Source organism: Manis pentadactyla, chromosome 9 (genome assembly GCF_030020395.1).
Source record: "Manis pentadactyla isolate mManPen7 chromosome 9, mManPen7.hap1, whole genome shotgun sequence".
Taxonomy (NCBI): domain Eukaryota; kingdom Metazoa; phylum Chordata; class Mammalia; order Pholidota; family Manidae; genus Manis; species Manis pentadactyla.
Genome location: NC_080027.1, coordinates 11189719 through 11205820, shown reverse-complemented (window position 1 = coordinate 11205820; position 16102 = coordinate 11189719).

Below are 16102 nucleotides of genomic sequence, written 5' to 3'. Positions count from 1 at the left end.
GAGGATTTGTTCGTGACAGATGTGGGCCTGTAGTTTTCCTTTCTTATGTCACTATCTGGTTTTGAGTTAGTGCCACTGTCAGGCCCTTAGAAAGGAAACTAAGGGTCACCTGAGATGTGACCTTTACTCCCTCTGGGACTCAGAGCCTGGGAGCACGGCAGAGGCCAGCACTGTGGGTCACCTCATCCTGCACATGGACTAATCAAGCACATTTGGGACAAATGAGGTGTGGCCCCAGCCCGTCAGCGTGTCTGTCTGATGTTACAGGGTGGCCCCCTCTGCGACAGTTGGCACAGCTGAGGGTAGCACTGCTGAGAGGTGGTCAGCAGCCATGAGTCCTGCACATCTTTGCGAAGGGCCAGCCTGCAGGGCCAGCTGTCTGAGGCAGAGTGGTTTCTGTAGCTGTCATAGATGCCACTCGGCAAATCAAGGGGACTGGGGTGGCCACCACCAAATGCTTGCTCTGGGGGAGTGACTGGAGAGTGTGTTTACACCAAGGCCCTGTGGCCGCAGCTGATATGATCCACTGTGCGTAGGGCCCATCTTGTCACTGACCTTGGGGGGCAGGGGCCTGGTGCTGTCGTGTGAGGCCCTTTGCTGTAATCTGGAGGGGTGCTGGACACCCCCCACACCCCACTCCCGCTGCACCTGCAGAGCCGTGTGCTCCAGGCCTCTTCTGAGGCTGCATTTCTGCCTGAACAGTCATGGGCAGCTAAGCCCCTACACGAGAGGTCAGAGGTTAGACACTCCCCCAGCACTGGACCAGCAAAATGCTGACCATACCTCTGCTCCGTGCCACCTCCTGAGTCACGAGCAACCCTGCATCCAGACCTGGCCTCTGGCCACTTCCCCCTGAGACCCTCTCCAGGAACACAAGCCCCTTCCTGCCTCGGGACCTTCCTGCTGTCTCCTGGCCAGATGCTTGCCCCGGCTCAGCCCTCTAGCCTTGCATCCTCGGCTCCTGCGAACCTCTCTTCCTGGGAGATTCCTTGGCTCTCTCTGCCCCTCATCATACTTATACATCACACCCCTTCCATATGCTTTCCAGCCCTTAACCAAATTCTGAAATTCTCTCGTTTTCCTCGTTTATATGTTTGTCTTTTCCAAGCTGCACTTTAAGCTTCATGAGGACAGTCCTGGTCCTTCCTCCCAGGGTGTCCCCAGCTCTTGGGAGGTTTAGATTTACTCCCTTTCCTGGGGGTGGGTGGCCTTAGAGAGGAATGCCAAACCAGGGCCCTCTGTGCCCCGCGCCCCGGGCCCTCTGCACCCGGCTCTGCTCTCCCTTGGCTATTAGAGAATTTGGGGTGGGGGTGGGGGGAGGTCCCAGCAGCCCTGGACGCCCAGGGGGTGGGGAACTCTGCAGACCCCTCCAGCAGACATTGGCCCTGACCCCACCCGTTCCTCCCACGCCCTCTGCGCTGAGCCAAGCGCCAAGTTGAAACAGGAACCCTAACGTTTGGGTCTGAAGACTCACTACCCCCTAGTTTAAGAGCGTCCTGATTTGGGTTTCAGTCTGATCAGAAATGCAGTGGGGAGAATCAGGATCAGAATTAGGGTTCAGTAGGAGCGTGGGGTGCCGTGGGGTCTGATGTCCCTCCCTGTCTCTGGAACTCGGGGACCTGGCAACAGCCCCTTTTGAGTCGACCCCTCTTCTCTCCAGTCCCTGCCCGTCGCCCCCGCGTCACGTTGCAGTCGCATTTTTACCGGAGGCCACCAGGTGGCGTCAGAGGCCCACGCAGGGCGCCGGGTTTCCTCTCTACAGTGGGGTGGGGAGCTGGGCGCCCTGCCTGGGGTGTGGGAGGGTCTGCACCTGCGGGTGGTGGAGGGTCTGCGCCGCCCGAGCTAGCGGCTCGGGTGGTGTGCAGGGCGGGAGAGGCGCGTTTCCTGGTTCGTCCTGGGGGCTGGGCGCGCGGTGCTGGGGAGTGGATGTCAGGAAAGTTCGGGGGCAGCCCCACGTGCTGGGTGGCCCGGGACCCCTCCGGGCCGCAGGAACAGACGGAGACTCGACGTTGGGGGCCCGCAGAGACTGAGGGCGGGGCGTGGGCTCGGGGAGTGGGGGGCGGGGAGATGGGAGCAGGGGCTGGCGATGCGGGGAGGGGGCGGGGCTCGGGGAGGTGTGGCGGACGGACCTCCCCACTCCCTTTCCGCGAAGGGCGGGCGGGCGCCGGCGGGGGGTGAGGGCGTGGCTGGGGCCGAACGTGGGAGGGGCTCAGGCTCGGTCCGCTGGGCCCGGCTGTTGGCCGCCTGGCCCGAGAGCCTGGGTTTGGGGGCGGGGATACTGGGTTTGTGGGTGCGCTGTCCTCTGCTGAGGACGAAGAAGAGGAGCCAAGGACAGGGACATGCCCCTGGTGAAGTCTGTCACCGTTGCTGGGACATTCCCTTGCGGTCTCAGTCTTGGGGAGACTGCTCCCCAGCCTCCCCTGTTGGAAGACAGCTCCCTCAAACTTGCCCCCAGACATGTGGAGTGAGAATTGAGGGGTGGGGGCACACAGGACCCACACTGGAGACCAGAGCCGGGTGCTGGGAGACACTGCCTCTCCAGCCCCCCGTTCTATATCATCCTTTTGGGGACGCTTTCCTCAGGAACAGCCTTAGAAGGTGGAGACAGTGACAGTGTCGCCTCTGGAGCAGGAGCAGGTCTGTGAATTCTTCAGCAAAATGACCTTGATGTCTGCCTGCGGCCAAGGAACCTGGCCTGTGTGGGGTCACTGGGCCTTTCCAGACCTTCTGTGGGTGACACCTGGCTACTCTTAGTGTGAGAAGTGAGCGGCCCTGTGTCCCTGACTTCACCTGTCAGCTCACAGGGTGGGCGTGTTAGGGGCACTTTATTTATTTCTCTCAGTCCTTGTCCCTGCTGTAGCAAAGAATTGAAGGGCAGAGACACAGTAGTGAAGCAGAGTAAACGTTTTATTTAAAGTTACACACTTACAGAGAGAAAGTGCAGGCGACCTCAGAGAGAGGAGCACCCTGAAAGGTTGGGGGTTCCCCCGTTTAAGGATTTTTCAGGAATGTGACAAGGGGCTAGGGATGTAGATTTGTTAAGTGGTTCCAAAATGTTCATCTTTGATGAGAGATATTAAGTCTCTTTTCTTATCAGTCCTCCAGGTAATCCTACAAAATTAGCTTAACACAAGAAATTGACTGCTCTGATTCCTTCCCAGGATAGCAGCTTCCTGGTCTGGGAGCGTATCAATCAAGACCGCCTTCTTTGCCCCCCCACGAGATGGGCTGAGTTATTTTGTTTGCTAAGGAGTATGTTAAGAATCTTACCTCTTAACTTCCTGGATTTTAAAATGCAATCTTAGCTTTAAGGTGGAATCTCTCCTGTTTTTACTATGCTGTTTATAGCTGGGCTTGTTTGCTAAATTAATCATGATGCTCATCTGCCCAGGTTAGTTGCTCATCTGCAGATTAGTTGATTAGGGGCTGGAGGAGGAAAAACAGCATATAGGTTAGGTTAAAGGATAGGCTTGGCCTTTTAGCAGACTGAAGTAAATCTTACAATGGCATGATCTAACTGACAGAATGAACCATGGGCTGTGCTCAGATACTTTTCTTTATCTGGGAAATATTTGGACATTCCAAATTACTCCTGGCCTTTGGAGCTTCAACTGATTAACTCATTAACTCTGAGTCTTTTCTGGTTCTCTAGTTTTAACTGGTTAACTCTTAAGAGTTCCCTCTAGCGGGCTTTACTGGCCTTATTGTCTTTCCACTCTGCTCACATCTAGTTTACTGCCTAACAGGTGCAATCTGAGACCCAGAAGAACCTTTCATATTTTCCAGAGATAAACTTGGGGCCCTTTCTCCCCAGAGTTTGCTGCAAACCCCCAGCAGACACCCCCTCAGCCTTCTCTTAACCAGTGAGACCTGCTGCTGTCAGCACTCCCCTCCCCCACCCCACCCCAGCATCCCTTTCAGGACAAAAGCCAGCCTGAGGGTTAGTTCCCCACATCCCACAGGGCGAGTGTTCATTAGGATAACTGTGTGGTATTCTGAGCTCAGATTACCCCCAAACTAGCCTCAACCACGTCATCCAGCCACTGAGGCTGGCATAAAGAGCAGCATCCAAGTGCCCAGATCTCAACACCAATGCTTTCCCGATACCCAGTGTCCTGGGAGATGTGCCTTGAACAAAGTAATACTGTTAACAGGTGGAGTTCGTTCTCTTCTCTCCTTGTCCCCTCCGCACAAAGAATTGAAAGGCAGAGACACAGTAGCGAAGCGGAGGAAAGTTTTATTAGAATGCACACCTAGCAAGAGCAGCCAGAGTCAAGGCAAAGGAAGGGATCTGTTAGGCGGGAGGTTTATGCACTGCATTCTGGCTGGGAGGCGCCTCTGACTGACAAGGTGGGGTCCTGCGATTTCCAGGCCCGTCTGTACAGTCATCCCCTTCAGTGTGCATGTCCTTTCCCCAGGCTGATCTGCACCCCTCTGGGATCTGCCTGGGGAGCCTCTGTCTCCACAGGGGATCCCGCCTGGGCACAGTTTTGGGGGCAGGTGCTTCTTTGAACTTTATCTTCCCCTTTTCTGGCTGCTCATGTCTATCTTTTTTTTTTGTCATATAAACTTTTATTATTTATTTTTATTTATTAAAGTACCATTGATATACAATCTTATGATGGTTTCAAATACACAACAGAGTGGTTGAACTTCCCTACATTGTGATTTTGAATTATAGTGCCCATTAACCCCCTTCACCCACCCTCCCCACCCACTTCCCTTTGGTAACCGCTAGTCCCTTCTTGGAGTCTGTGAGTCTGCTGCTGTTTTGTTCCTTCAGTTTTGCTTTGTTGTTGTACTCCACAAATGACTGAAATCATTTGGTACTTGTCTTTCTCTGCCTGGCTTATTTCACTGAACATAATACCCTCTAGCTCCATCCATGTTGTTGCAAATGGTAGGAATTCTTTTCTTTTTATGGCTGAATAATATTCCATTGTGTATATGTACATCTTTTTTGTCCATTAGTCTATGGATGGGCCCTTAAGTTGCTTCCATATCTTGGCTATTGCAAATAGTGCTGCAATAAACATAGGGGTGCATATGTTTTCAAATCAGGGATCCTGTTTTCTTTGGGTAAATTCCTAGGAGTGGAATTACTGGGTCAAATGGCGTTTCTATTTTAGCTTTCTGAGGAACCTCCAGTTTTCCACAGCGGCTGCACCAATTGACATTCCCACCAGCAGTGTAGGAGGTTCCCTTCTCTCCGCATCCTCACCAGCACCTGTTGTTTCTTCGTGTCTGTCTTTCTACCTAACATTCCCTGCATCTCCGAACTGATTTCCTTGCCAACACTTTACTCAATAAGCTAAGCCTCAAGGAAATGACTAAAATTCTTCAATTTGGGTCCAAAAAAGTTCTAGGAAAACAAACCTAGACAGGGAGAAAAGCAGGATTTAGTCATGCAAAGCCAGGCTCGATCGCTGTTTCTGATTACCAGCCCACGTGATTTCCCGGCTTCTCAGGGTGCGGCTCTGGCCACAGGAAGCCGACTCAGGGCAGTGGGGACGGCCGTGGATTCCAGCCCGGAGAACTTGCCCAGACAGACCCCGAGCCAGGCTTTGTGCTCTGCTGCTTCCTGCTGTAAATCCGCCCAAAATAAACCTGCATACAACCCAGTCTGAGGTTTTGCTTCAATTGTTAGAAAAGGTCGTGGCTTGTTTTTAAATCTTTCTCAGTGTCTTTGACTTGCTCTGTCGGAGGCCTGGAGCCGGAAGGGGCTGGGGTCCTACGCCCCCGGGGCCTTTCATCTCTAGGCTACCATTAGCACACTCAGAGCCTCTCTCCTGTAAACAGGACCAAGAATTACTAGGATCGGCATGATTTTCACATCAGCACGATTTAGAAAACGGACCTCTCCACTTCTCAGGCCTTCCCAGGGAACACCCAGGGCTGCCCCAGCACAGAGGCTGGGGCATCCGAGGGAGAAAGGGGACAGAGGGGGGGGTGCCCTGTGGGTTCAGGTGAGGAAGCTGGCATGGCTGTTAGTCCCCCCTGAGGCCGGATGCCTGGAAGGCGCCCCACTGTGCGTGGCTGCCTCTGCGCAACTGCTGGAGGAAAACGCCTGCATCTTATCCTAGTCGTAAGCCTTGAGGGCCACCTCCAAGCTTGAAGTGCCCAGATACCACTCCCAGTCCCTCAGGAAATAGGGCTGTGGCCCCAGGCCAGAGCGGATGCGGACTCTACAAGAAAAACAACCCGTTGGCCGACAGCTCTGAACTGAAGAACACACCAGATGGGCCCAAACATAAAAGCACGATGAACGTAATTAAAGCGACAGCGCTGTGCAGGAGCAGTGCTGTGAGGAGCCGGGTTTAAATCCGGGACATGTGCCGCGCAGCAGACATCATCAGCCGGCGAGGTCACTGGAGAACAAGCTTATTCCGGAGCAGCAGAGGAATCGCAATTCCGGGCACAAGCCGTGGCGAGCCGCAGGCAGGTCCTGAGAGACCGAGGAAGGGCAGCTCTGCCCAGGTTTTAGGAGGAAACTGGGGAGGGCGGCTTTGCACACGAGTTCCCTGGAGAACACGAGTTGGAGGCAGTGGTGATTCCTCGCTGGCTGGAGCTGCGGTCAGTGTGCAGTTGCTGGGCAGGAAGGGCCCTTCCTTCTCTTAAAAGCAGGAGAGGAAACTCCTATGTGGAAAGTGTCCTCCCCTATCGGGTAATTCACGGGTACTTCTTACCTCCCTCGTCCCTGCTGGCTATGCAGGCTGCCCACTGGGTGCGAGAGCTGCCCTGCAAGGAGCCTGACTGTCTTAAGTGAGGTTTCCTTTATTCACGTTTACATTCCCCCCTTTCAATCAAGATATTTCCTGAAAGCTGATCAAGAGTCAGGTTGTCTACATTTAGTGGTTTTGTCTCTTGGTGGCAAGAAGGACCTTTCCTGGCTGTCATATCCACATCAGAGGGACGGTGCACAGATTGGAAACCGTCAAGGCCACCTTTGAGCAATAGGGGCCTTCCGCCCGGACTCTTACCAAGGTCATAAGTATTGGAGGCCACCTCCGAGCGCCGAGCCAGCATCACCCTGGTGGTGCCTCACCTCTGCAGGTTTGACCGGCAACAGGTACAAAGTTTAAAAGTGATGATACACAAGTAGGTGAGGAGCCCAGTTCGTATAATAGTCCTAAGCCAGGAGTCCCAGCCTGAAGGCGGCCAACTGAGCAGATCGAAAGACCACAGGGTGTCCGGGAAATTTGCTAGATCCCGTGCTTTTGTTCCCTGATCTTGTGTAATTAAGTATCTACTTATCTAAAGGCATTTATCCATGTCCAACAGGAGGCAGCACCAACACCTCCTTGTTCAGAAAAAAGATAATCATGGGCTATTCATTGTCCCAAATTACTTTAGCCAGCAAGTCAAAGGATGGTTGTGAGGCTGCTTTACTTTGGCTATGGGGGTTGCCTGCTCGCCTAACATCAGGGGAGGTTTCTGATCATGTGTTCCTAGGCTCTCATTCTGACCCGCAGAAGGAAGACACTCCCCACAGAGGCAAACCCCGGGTCAGGAGTGCGCCCTGAAGTTCCCGTTGGAGGCAGTAATGGAGGCTCACTGGGGTGGACCAGTGGCAGGCATGTTTTGTTATGGGTATTAACAGCACAGTTAAATGTCCCCAATAAGCATTGTCTGAATCACCAGCTATCTAAACATTTCATGCAGCCCTGGGAAATGCTGTCCTCTGCAAACAGAAATGAAACCAGGTGGAGCGTGGAGGCGTCCAGCTAAGGTCTGGTGACGGAGACTCACTAGCTGGAATTTCCAGACTGGCCCTTTCAAGCCGCGGTCAGAGGAGCCGGGGTGACATTCTGAGAGAGGCTACCGCTTCCTAGACGGATCTTTTCTAGAAACCTCACAAAGAGGTACAAACCCATTTGTGTTTCCCTTGGGCGCAGGCAGACAGCTCAACTCAAATAAGGAAAATAATGTGCGGAACAAAGACAGCACGGTTGGCAGAGACAGAGGGAATCAGCCGAGCTAGCACAGTCACGCTGGGAGCCAGGGCGCACCTGGTCACAGCCTGACCCACTGCGTCATCAGCAGTGGCCTCTGGAACTAAAGAGAAATTAAGTACCGGTAAGACCAATGGTCTCTGATATCGTGAACGGATTGGAATTTCTGGTGACAGATCCAACAGTCAGAAAGGTTTTCCCTTTTTGCAATAGATTGGGAAATGCAGGTAAGATCCACTGTCTTTCCAAGAAAAAGAGAAAACAAGCACAAGCAGGGAGCAGCGGCGAAGAGAGTTCACACCACCAGGCTTTGTTTGGTGCTTTCTTGGGATGGTGCGTGAACCCAAGAGCTTGCTCCCTGGAGTGTGGTGGCGCCAGGGCTGGTTAGCAGCTCCTCGCAAGGACCTTTCCAGCGAGGCTGAAGAAACTCTTTTTGGCAATATCTTTCCCAGAGATAGACTCTCCATGTTTTAAGGTGGGGTGTTTCATCTTCTGGAAAAGACGTTTTCCAACGGGCTTTCATCTCCTGGGGGTGCCCTGTGAACAGACTGCTCTGCCATTTGGTAGCAGCAAGTATGCCCTTAGGATACTGAAATGTATTTTCCTTTATCAGTGGGTCAAAAGAAGCAGGACCAGGTGCACTGGACATCCTGGGACTATTTCAAAGGGTGAAAATCTACGAGTTTCAAAGGGGTGAATCTGAGATTTAGAAGGACTGGTGGCTTTGCCTGCAGCCAGGGTATTTGGAGGGTCTCTATAAATTTTGCCAGTTAAGTATTAGTTGTGTGTTCAGCTAGCCCTGAGGATGGAGGAGGGATATGCATGCACAGCAAAATTACTGAACTTATGCAAATAACTAACTATATGAGAGAAAGTACTCAAGTGTTTCTGAATTCTAGAGGGATCCGATAGGGAGAAAAAGCAATTGTTTCATCTTTGTTCACAAAGATTTCATTACGTTGCCATCACTCATAGTTTAAGAGAAACAATTTCCTTAAATTTAATGCAGCAGTATGAGCTTAAGGCTATCGGAGACCTTTATTCAAGTGGGTTTGTCAGGGTCCTTTCCACGAATTTCTCTGAAGATGAAGCACTTTTGAAAAAGCATCAGAGTAAAACAATTTGTCTCTGTAAGTGACAAGGACTGAAATGCCCACTATTAAAGATCTGATAAGAGTTCATTATAATGTACTTGACAAACAGATTTGCTTAGTTTTGTGACAAGTATTTAAAAATTATGACTGGGAACATTATATCAGGACATCAAGATTTCCAGGAATTTCACATAATTCCCAGAATAGTTACAACATAGACCGATGCAGATGTAACAAAACAAGTGTTTAGTATTGCTCCTTTTTTGACAATGCTTCCCATGTAATTTAACATATCAAATAAGCCTAATCTGTTTAATCTCTCTCTTACAGGAGAGAGCACCAATCTTCTGAGCTGGAAGAACCCAAATTTAGTTCAAGGTCAAAAAGACTTCACCCAGAATTTGCATTTGGGGATATTTGTCAAAAACACCAAGAGGTTTTAAGACTTGGGCAAATAGGATCATAGGTCACTGTGAAACAACACTTAGTTATCTATTTAACCAAAGTGACAGCTACAGACTTCCCAGGAGAATATAGAAGGTTATGCGGTCCTGAGCAAAATTTAGCTCTTTCAATATTGAGAGGACAAGGTTTACTTGGGTAATCAAAGACCTTATCATGGGTAAAATTGCCAGAACCTCTTGCCTGACCTCGGTGCGTCCTCACATCAGTAGGTGATTACAGGGGGGAGCGAGGGCATATCTGGACTGGAGAGGAGGTTGGGTGGGGTCCCTTTTTGCAGTGGGGTCATGAGAGACGGGCAAGCAGAAGTGGACAACCGCTTGTAAGTGAAAAGCAGGTTTCTTCCCTTTATTTTTTCCTTTGACTGATTTCAGTTTCAAAGGTAATTTGTCCTGGGTTGGGAACATATTTTCCTTCAGTTACACCTTATAAACACAGGAAATCATTCTGGCAAAACATAGATTCTTTGTTTGCTAAGCAACTTGTTTTAAAAGCTATGGAAAAGCCTTTATAACCTCTTGGGGGAGCAAACAGTCCAAGCAAACTGTCCTTTCAGCAGATGAAGGACACATAAGTTTCAGTTTTATACACATAAACTACTCATATTAAAGTTTATTTTTAAAACCCCTGTTCAGTCTCATCCGGCTTGGCCATGTCATAAAATTCCTTCCCTGAGATTCCTTTTCCATGGGCCTTCCATGGCTTCCGTGTCCATTTTAGTTTGTTCTGTTTGCTTTCCCTTTCTGAAGAAACTAGCCTCACTTTAGGACAAGATTAATTTTCCTCAGCAAGGTACATGCCCATCCCTTAACCCTTCTTTTACCAAAAACACACACCCTACTTTCCTTGCAAACAGAGTTGTTTCCCTTATTTTTTCTAGTGACTCTAATTACATGTGTTAATTAGAATTAATTCATAAAAACCTTAGTTTCTAGAGAAAACCAAGAAGTTAGCAATTGTGTACTATCTGTTACACCATTTTATTTAGATTGGCAAATCTAATGCATTTCATGATTTCTGGAAGCATATGCCATCTCATATTACAACTTTTTAGTGTGGCCCAGGACATGTTTACTAATAGATCCAAATACCTTAAGTTTCTAGGCAACAAGAAGTCAAAAGTAGATAAACCTGTTTGGTAATTAATGTTTCAGTATTTTGTCTTATGAGAAATTATCTAGATATTCAATGAAATTCTATCATTTCATTTCATTTAGCAAAACTCTTAAGAATGGAAGTCACCAAAGAGATGTGGGTAACTACTTTTAAGCAGACATACCATAAAATGTACTGCTAAAATGTTCCCCTAAAGACTTGTATCTTATTTACATCTACTTAATTCTTTTGTTCTTAACAATCATGTATAGATTACCTACAAAAACTTCATTAGCAAAAATACTCAACAAAATATTAGCAAACTGAATTAAAAAATACATCAAAAAGATCATCCATCATGATCAAGTGGGATTCATCCCAGGGATGCAAGGATGGTACAACCTTCGAAAATCCATCAACATCATCCACCACATCAACAAAAAGAAGGACAGAAACCACATGATCTTCTCCATAGATGCTGAAAAAGCATTCGACAAAATTCAACATCCATTCATGATAAAAACTCTCAGCAAAATGGGTATAGAGGGCAAGTACCTCAACATAAGAAAGGCCGAAGATGACAAACCCACAGCCAACATCATACACGTAACAGCGAGAAGCTCAAAGCTTTTTCTCTGGGATCGGGAACAAGACAGGGATGCCCACTCTCCCCACTGTTATTCAACATAGTACTGGAGGTCCTAGCCACGGCAATCAGACAACACAAAGAAATAAAAGGCACCCAGATTGGCAAGGAAGAAGATAATCTGGTGACGAAGGAAAGGACAGCATCGGCGAATGAGGAGACGAGACTCAGGATCGGTGTGACACATCTAGCATAAGCCAGCAGGGTCTTCATTTTTATAGCATTTTAATTCTACATGTAGCAAAATATTTTTCTTTGATCATCGATGATACAATCCTTTTTTTCTTTCAGTTTCTGCATAATTCTGGCTCATTACCCTTAAACATAAACAAATATCATTTCCTTGAACAATTTCTTTTTAACATTTAATCTTTAACTTTCTTTCATCCTGCTTTGATTAGTGATTCATGAGAGCTGCTTGCTAGGTGCTAGACAGAAAATGGCGTGAGACAGAGTGTGGGCTATGCTTTTGCTTTTAAGCGTGTGAGGTTATAGAAAGTTCAATGCATTGATCTTAGGTTATATAAAGTTCAAGCTGTATGATTATACAGTTAAAACTATTAAACTTCTGTTCACAAGCTCTGAGGTTTCTTCTTACATCCAAACATTATCCATCCCCATCCTATCCTAAGGTCTAGGTCCTCACAATCTGGATCTAATTTTTGTACACAGGATGAACATTTTATTCTATCATAATAATCATTCCACATTTTTAACTCCTTGCATCTCTCCTCTCATGTCCATTAGCAGTATGGTTTCCTAGCTCTCTTTATACTTTAAAACAATGACACAGAATCTACTCTTACTACTTTTCCATTAATATGCTAATATTATATCATATATTCATCATAAATTCCTGTGTATGGGATACTGGTAAATGTAAATCTCCCTATCTTGCTCGTAGAATTTTTTCTTTTGAGGGGGATACCAAAGATGCTCTACCATATTATAAGCAACATTAGGGGGGCCTTGGACGTTGGGGACTACTAGTCTCTCTTTATTGCTTTGTTGCTTCATATAGATTTCTGGGGAAGCTGGGTTTTTCCATGGACTGGGTTCCCATAACTCTTTCTTAGCTAATGCTATAAAAAGTTTCTCATTCGTCATGTTTGTATTATTACAAAAAGGAGGACAAGCTACATCTTGTTTTACAGGAAACGCAGGTGGTTCTGCCTCACTTATTCGTGGCAGAACGCCTGGGACAGCTGGTCCCGTAATATTACGCTCATTCTTGGAACCATTGTTCCAGTTATAGCCCTGGGTCGAGTTGTCCCTTTTTATGACAGTCAAATTATTATTTTGTGCATGAGGTCCATTCATAAGTCCAATTATAAGTAATATAATAATAAAAGCAAAAGTGGGGAGTAGCAGGAACCAGCTATGAGGTTTCCTGACTTTCAGGAAACCTCCCTGCACCTGGACCTTGTCAAACAGCATGAGTAGCATGGCTCACACCAAAGAATCCATTCCCAAACTACTCGATCTAATATCTGAATTCAGCAAAGTTGCAGGATACAAAATCAATACACAGAAATCTGTTGTATTCCTATACACTAATGATGAGCAAGCAGAAAGAGAAATCAGGAAAACAATTCCATTCACAGTTGCATGAAAAAAGAATAAAATACCTAGAAATAAACCTAACCAAGGAAGTGAAAGACTTTTACTCTGAAAACTACAAGACACTCATGAGAGAAATTAAAGAAGATACCAATAAATGGAAACACCCCGTACTCACGGATAGGAAGAATTAATATTGTCAAAATGGCCATCCTGCCTAAAGCAATCTACAGATTCAATGCAATCCCTATCAAAATACCAACAGCATTCTTCAATGAACTAGAGCAGATAGTTCTCAAATTCATATGGAACCACAAAAGACCCAGGATAGCCAAAGCAAACCTGAGAAGGAAGAATAAAGCAGGGGGAATTACACTCCCCGACTTCAAGATCTACTACAAAGCCACAGTAATAAAGACAATTTGGTACTGGCACAAGAACAGACCCACAGACCAATGGAACAGACTACAGAGCCCAGATATAAACCCAAGCATATATGGTCAATTAATATATGATAAAGGAGCCATGGACATTCAATGGGGAAACAACAGCCTCTTCAACAACTGGTGTTGGCAAAACTGGACAGCTACATGCAAGAGAATAAACTGAGTTATTGTCTAACCCCATACACAAAAGTAAACTTAAAATGGATCAAAGACCTGAATGTAAGTCATGAAACCATAAAACTCTTAGAAGAAAACATAGGCAAAAATCTCTTGAATACAAACATGAGCAACTTTTTCCTGAATGCATCTCCTTGGGCAAGGGAAACAATAAAAAATGAACAAATGGGATTACATCATACTAAAAAGCTTCTGTACAGCAAAGGACACCATCAGCAGAACAAAAAGGCATCCTACAATATGGGAGAATATATTTGTAAATGACATATCTGACAAGGGAGGGGTTAACATCCAAAATGTACAAAGAACTCACACACCTCAACACCCAAAAAGCAAATAACCCTATTAAAAAATGGGCAGAGGATCTGAACAGACACTTCTCCAAAGAAGAAATTCAGATGGCCAACAGGCCCATGAAAAGATGCTCCACATCACTAATTATCAGGGAAATGTAAATTAAAACCACAATGAGATATCACCTTACACCACTTAGGGTGGCCAATATAGAAAAGACTAGGAACAACAAATGCTGGCAAGGGTGCAGAGAAAGGGGAACCCTCCTACACTGCTGGTGGGAATGTAAACTAGTTCAACCATTGTGGAAAGCAATATGGAGGTTCCTCAATAAACTAAAAATAGAAATACCATTTGACCCAGGAACTCCAATCCTAGTAATTTACCCAAAGAAAACAACTTCTCAGATTCAAAAAGACATATGTACCCGTATGTTAATTGCAGCACTATTTACAATAGCCAAGATAATGGAAGCAACCTAAGTGTCCATCAGTAGATGAATGGATAAAGAAGATGTGGTACATACACACAATGGAATATTATTCAGCCATGATAAGAAAACAAATCCTACCATTTGCAACAACATGGATGGAGCTAGAGGATATTATGCTCAGTGAAATAAATCAGGCAGAGAAAGACAAATACAAAATGATTTCCCTCATTTGTGGAGTGTAACAATGAAGCAAAACTGAAGGAACAAAATAGCAGACTCAGATTCCAAGAAGGGTCTAGTAGTTACCAAAGGGAAGGGGTGGGATAGGGCGGGTGGGGAGGGAGGGAGAAGGGGATTGTGGGGTATCATGATTGGTGCACATGGTGTGTGTGGGGTCATGGAGAAGACAGTGTAGCTCAGAGAAGACACATTGGGACTCTGTGGCATCTTAGTACACTCGTGGACAGTGACTGCAATGGGATATGGGGGGACTCGATAATAAGGGTGAATGTAACAACCACAGTGTTTTTCTTGTGAAACCTTCGTAAGAGTGTATATCAATGATACCTTAATTTAAAAAAACTTAATTAGACATTAGGCAATGTCAATCATCGTCCTGTTATTTTTCTGGTTGACAAATTTTGTAACAAAACAATATGAACTTATTTGACTTTTTGTAAACCTAGGTAGAATAAAAGTATTATAGTTAATACTACTAACTCTAAAGACATGTCTTTATTAATTAAATCAACAACCTCATACTTACTGACATACTGAATATTTTCCTAGGTCACCTGATGTTTTAGAATTTGATTTTTGGGAAGTTTTTCAAAAATACCAAAAATTTATAAAATACTTTGTCAGATAGGATCATAGGTCACTGTGAAACAATACTTAGTTGTCCATTTAACCAAAACGACAAGTAAAGATTTTCCAGGTAAATATAGAAAGTTAAGTAGTTGTAAAAAATGAAAAGACTTAGTTAGCTCTTTTTAGAGAAGATTCAATTTTTTTACGTAAACAGAGACCTGATAAAGACAACATGGAAACGGAGGAAATTATTTTGGTAAAACACAGAATCTTTGTTTTCTAGGCAGATTACCTTAAAAGGTAAGGATTACCTTTTATAATCTGTTATATATTGGGGCAGAAACCTTTGTCCCTTTAACAAAGAGAAAAACAATTCTAATGTACACCAGTGTACTTTAGATACTAAACATTCACTCAGAAAAAAAAAAATTAAAAACTCTCCAATGTTAGCTAGTTTGACAACACATAAAATTCCACAAATCTTCTACAACTTTCTTTTTTACAGTCAGATTTTGTTCTGTGTTTTCCCTCTTTCCCATTCTGAAATAACCAGTCTCACTTTAGGACAAAGGCGCTTTCAATTCCTTCAACAAAAACTCATTTCCATTCCTCATACCTTCTTTTATCAAAAACACACACCCTACTTTCTTTGCTGTAAGTCCGGGGAGAGGAAATCCCGGGGCAAAATACCTCTAAAATCTGAAATCAGTCAAAGGGAGAAATAAAGTTTAAAACCCGTTTACTGCTCACAAACTGCAGTCCGGGGCCTTCTTTCTCCTCTGCTCTGGAAGAAGCCAGCCAGCCAGCCAGCAAGCAAGCAAGCAAGCCCCTCCCCTTAAACTCTCAGGCTCAGACACGCCCTCGGTTGCCCCGGTAATTACCCATTGATATGGAGATGAACTTCTCTCCACCCCTGAGGATATGCAAATGAACTAAAGCCGGGCGAGATATTCTGGAAATATTACAATTTTACCCACAAATGCCCATATAGGGGCCTCCTTCCAAAGCAGATGTGGGGGCATCCAGAGCTGGTGTGGAAGGATTTGCACAGAACCTTTGCAGACAACCTTTTTTCCAGTTTCCCACTTGATTACAAATGAGACACTGATTTCCGACTAGCTTTTTCGGACGGA